Below are 6,007 nucleotides of genomic sequence, written 5' to 3'. Positions count from 1 at the left end.
TATATAATTTTTGTTTAAACTTTTACGTATTTTATGTTATTCTTGCAGATTAATGATGCACATAGATAAGGTGCGAAACGTTTCTTATAAATAAATATAGCCCTTTTTCATGTGTTTTTTCTTTATTGGGACCTGCCCTGAATTCTGTTAAATTACATATATATATATATTATATATATATTTATATATATATATATATAAAATATATATATAGATATATATGGATATACATATATAATATAGATATATATATAATATTATATATATATAATATATACCCTTAATAATAATCTATAAGTATATTATATACATATATATGAATTCTAATAACTTTTGTCTCGATACTTTTAGAAGACTTCATACTTCTACGGCATTTTCCCTCTTTTATGTCTGTATTAGTGATGGAAATAAGTCATCTTTTCATTCCTCCTTAATGCAAGAAAAAACTCGGGTAAAACTCAATTATCCAAGTCACTAAACAGTCAGTCAGTGTCCACTGCATCTTGGCTCTGGGTAGCAATGTAATTTCATTTCCTGCTTTTGTTGCTTACCGGAAATATAAATTTCGACCCGTGCATGTGATGGAAAAATATCAGATATTACTCAATTTAAGATTCGGAATTTTCTTTTGTTTCCTTAGTATCATCTTACAAAAGTAACACCTCTGCAAGTTTTGTAGTGCGCAAATACGCGAGAGTATATTGGGATTTAATTCACAGTTATCTAGGTGGGTCAAATAGTATTGATACCGGAGTTTTCATTATAATAAATCTGACAACAGAATTCTTCAAACTTTTTGGATACGCTCGTCACTACAAAGACTAATGTCCAAATGTAGGACCAGGTCGTCAAAGTGACCTTATGCTAACAATCCGGATGAGGGTTCCAATCCTGCTGCAGACGTCTGAATTTCTCCATATTCTTACATTTGGACCTCAGGCTTTGTAGTGACAAGCGTATCCAAAAAGTGTGAAGCATTGAAGAAGCTAAGAGGGTATTGTGGTTATTACAATTACACACGTATCAAGTGAAAACTGACCAAAAGATTCTACTTATATATAATTCACAATTTATATTTAAAAAAAATAATAGAAATTAAAACAGTCAGTTACCAATCTCCAAGTTAGGTTAATAAGTCCATACGCTAGATACAACTGGATGACAACATTCTCTACCAGTGCTGCACTAAAGGTCGTCCAAACAGATGTTGAAGAAAAATTTCGTAAAGTGAAAGAGACTTTCTCCTGGGCTGTGAAGGCTGTAATTAATAGTGAGGATAATTGTCTCCATTTTACCAACTACAGAGCGAACGGCTCACTAATATTGAAGCGATTTCTCACTTTGCTGTCACAGCAATAGATGGGAAGTACCAAACAGTACATCTGATGCACATGTTATGAATGTTATGAAAACATCAACACAATATGCACATCTTCAAACATGTAAAGGTTCTGTAAACTTCAGGAGGAAAGCAACTAGATATACCTAAGTGCCTTTTAGTTCATTTTGTATAACTGATATCTTTGAGAAATGAGAACTATTTTCAATGAAATTATCATTACGAAAAAAATCCTAAAAAATGACAAGGCCGCCACTGGTGGTCGGGAACGCAATATTCAAGGCGCAAGGGTGTGGTGTAATATTGTGACTGGCAATTCATGGGATAATTGCCTGGATGATTTTTCCTTAGATTATTTGAAGGGTATAATGCTTCGTATGTCTGCCTGTTTCTATATATATTTTTTTTTTTTTTTGTATGAATAGTCGTTATTATACAAGTGGTACCCTAGTCAAACTTTTCAAAGAAACAAACTTTGACGAAAAGAAAAACGCCCTTCGGTTAACATATATTGAAATATGTTAATCACGAGGTAGATCAAGTTAGATATTAAAGGACATTTGTAGCTTAATGAGAGAATATATATATATATATATATATATATATATATATATATATATATATATATATATATATATATATATATATATATATAATATATATTATATATATATCTATATTTATTTATTTACTAACTGATAGTATAACGCAAGGAGCGTGTAAACATGAAGAAATCACCTGAGTATCGAATAGAAAGCTGCCTTGTGGTAATTTGTAGTGATGAAGTGGAATTTATATATATATAATATATATATATATATATTTATGTGTGTGTTGTGTGTGTGTGTGTGTGTGTGTGTGTGTGTGTTAATTGCAACATGAAGTGGATGAAATTCATATGGTGAAATCTCTACTAACTGAGAATATCTGCGGTACCATCTTCGATTTGGAATGTTCATCCATAAGTCAGTGGGACCTACACCTTGACGTGTGCACCACCTTATTTGTAGCAATCAAGCTACCGTTTCACGCTTGCCTGACCAGCATCTGACAACATTTCGGGAGTCACTGATGCACATGCGTTCCTGATGCATTCTTCAAGTGGTGGTAAGTCCCGAGGCCTTGTTTTACAAAAAAGATCACATGGTGTGAAATCAGTTGAACGGGGAGCCCATTCCACGGGACCACGACGACCAATCCACAAATCCGGGAGTGGGCTCCCCGTTCACCTGACCTCACACCTTGTAATATTTTTCTTGTGGGGTGACATCAAGTCGGAAGTCTAAGGTGCAAGGCCTCGACATTTACCAATGCTAAAAGAACAGAGCAGAAACACATCAGTGCATCAGTGGCTCCAGAAAAGTCAGATGCTGGTCAGGCTACCGTGAAACGGGGCTTGATTGCTACAAAAAAGGTGAAGCACACGTCAATGTGTAGCCTACCACTGACTTATGGATGAACATTCCAAATCAAAGATGATAAAACAGATATTCTCAGTTAATGTAGATTGCACCATTTGAATTTCATCCACATTTTTGCAATTACATTTTCAATACACAATACAAAACCAAGAGTGACTTTTGAAATACCTAGTATATAGATATGACAGTTTCACTAACGATTTCACCACCCTCATATTACTACTGTAATTACCTTATCTTAATCACACCATTCTCTCTCTCTCTCTCTCTCTCTCTCTCTCTAGCATCCTCATTCACAGAAGCAACCTGATTGGCTGAGCAGAGTCTTGCCGAGACCAAATTACCTCACTCCTTATCGTCAGTGATGTTGATTTCTGAGAATCTTGTCAAGGAAGGGCAAGTAATTTCCACCCCATTCGGTGAGCATGCGGTGGGAATTACCATAATTGCCTGACAGCAATTATTAGCTTCCATGCATTGCTTGTTAGCTTTCTGTACAAGAAAATGATTGAGATGGCCTGGTCTGTCCGTCCACACTTTTCTGTCAGCAATTTTTTGGTCCGCCCTCAGACCTTCAAAACTACCGAGACTAGAGGACTGCAAATTGGTAGGTTGACCATCCACCCTCCACCCGCGAGTAATGTTTTTATGCTCTGTGGCTTCTTACCTCTTTCCGGAGATGCTGAGGATATGGTGCAATTGGAGCTTCAAAACTTCAAGCGCAGATGCAACGAATTACTACATTAAAAACAACTCTCCTTGTATTCTGATCATTTAGTTGCGTGTTCATCTTTTTATGTATTAAATTGGAAATTTAATTTCTTTTTTTTCTAATAGGTGATCCCTTTTTTCTGTGTTTCTTGTAAACTCCTATTACTTCATTTGAATGGACACCACATTCGTTTGAAGCCTGAATTTCAAGTCAACGTTCACGTGGGCTTCTCCCATATGAATAGGGTTAATGTTCTGGGTAATAATAATAATAATAATAATAATAATAATAATAATAATAATAATAATAATAATAAAGCTATAATTAAGATTAACTTAGGTTATCATATCCACTCAAGAGACGCGAGAAATGAAAATAATCGAAGTGAAATTATTGTTTCTTCAGAATCATTGCTTTTAGGGATGATAATTCGTTTCTCAGGCGGAAAACGTATATTTGAATGCATTAGGGGAAAAGGGGAGACAAAGCTTATTCGGGGAAGAAAGTTAATAAGTACAAGTGATTCTCAAAATTCTGACTTCGCAAAGAGACTGGAAAGGGTAAAGTGGTCGTCATTTTATTTGCTTTTGAACAGAAACTTTAGGGCAGATGTACATAATTATATCTAATGTTCCACGTTAACAGGTCAAATTTCCATATTATTCCAAGAAAGGGGCCCTTTCAATCGATAAGAAAGGTACTTGATTCAGATGTCTTAACATGAGTAAAATATATCTCTGGAAGAATGAAAACATTGGTTGACTACTTTGTAACGCCAGTTTTAGTAGCCACGAATTAATCAGTCAATCAATGATTTTAACCAAGCAAGTCTCCTTTACGCCTGGAGGAAATGAAAACAAACCATTTCCTTATCTATTGTTTCTAGAAGAATATTTGTAACGCTATTGTTGTATTAGAGAAAATTCTAATCTAATAACGTTATCGATTCTGTCTTTATTATCTCGTACCTCATATCATATAATACAGAATGGTCTGATATCTCTGTGCAAGTTATTGCCTTTCCAGAATGGGTAGAATGACCGCTTGAAAAGAAAACCTCTGTACTGACCTTTTTCTTTTTAAAAAATATAAGAAAAAGTTAAAATAACTAAACGGGAATCACTTAGCGCTTTGCCATTCAGATAAACAATACACCCGTGTCAGTTACTTAAGCAAACTTGACGAACCCGGTAGGGGATAGTGTCGACAGTGCACCTCACACAGTGCACAATAGACATTACCTAAGGTTCTTTGCAGTGTTCCTTCCACCCCTAGCTGCACCCCCTTTCATTCCTGGTGCCTCTTTTTATATTCTCTTTCTTCAGTCTCACTTCCCATCCTCTCCTAACAATTGTTTCATAGTGCAACTACTTTAGGCTTTCCTCCGGTCACACCATTAAAACCTATTTGCTCTCAATCTCCCTCTCAATGCTGAATGGCCTCATAGGCCCCAGCTCTTGGACTTTGGCCTAAATTTTATATGCTAATTCTCATTCCTAAATTAACGAGACAGATCAACCATCATTACATGGATGGTCACTGACAGGTAAAGAATCACCTGTTGAAATACTGAATCAAAATTCATAATTATAAAACGGATGAGCTTTTAAATATTTGCACCCTGATTTCTAAAAGACATAAAGATCCATATTTTGACATTTCATTTTTCTCGATCAGGCATCTTTTTATGTCATTAGTGAAGAGCGAGATACCTACCATGTAATCTTGACGCAGTCTTTCAAGTCTTACTCAATTTTTCCATCATGATATTCAGAAACTTACAGCAAAGCTAACCCACATCATTCCATACATAAGGTGCAGCATTAATCAATAATTCACATTCTCTCTAATAGTCGGAATAATGGATGGAATATGAAATGGAGGTCTAGGCCAAAGACCAATCGCTGGTACCTACGAGGTCATTCAGCACTGAAAGAGAAATCGAGAGTAAAAATATTTGAAAGGTGTAACAGCAGGAAAATCTTGCAGTTGCAGTATGAAACCATTGTTAGAAGAGGGTGGGAAGTAAGATGGAAAAAAAGAAAATGCGAACTAAGGTACAATAAAAGGAATGAAAGGGGCTGTGGCTAGTGGCCGATGGGACACTGCGAAGTACTACCATTAGCAATGAATTGATGACATAGTTAATTCTTAACAAACAAGAGACAAGAGACTATAATGCTTTTGATTACTACCTCCTCCTTAAATATTGGTGAAAGGGGAATGACTGCGAAACTTCTGATTAACACGCGCTTCTTTTTTTCTTTTTTTTTTAATTTTTATTTTATTTAATTTTTTTTGTTTACTTTTTTTTTTTTTTTTTTGACAGGGAGTGGCTCTTTCGTAGACTTGAAGCAGTATACGTAATCTTGATGCCGCCTGACGCGTCAAATTATCTTAACCACTGAATCATCTTAATTCTTGACAATGCATTAATTGCCAAGTACGGTTTTTTATACCTTGCTTGATTTAAAAAAAGGCGATTAGTGCCTATGATATTGCAGCGATTAGTTACTTATATAGACAGACACAAAC

The sequence above is a fragment of the Macrobrachium nipponense genome, chromosome 1, assembly GCF_015104395.2.
Source record: "Macrobrachium nipponense isolate FS-2020 chromosome 1, ASM1510439v2, whole genome shotgun sequence".
In the NCBI taxonomy this organism is placed as follows: Eukaryota; Metazoa; Arthropoda; class Malacostraca; order Decapoda; family Palaemonidae; genus Macrobrachium; species Macrobrachium nipponense.
This window is presented reverse-complemented; position numbering follows the sequence as displayed.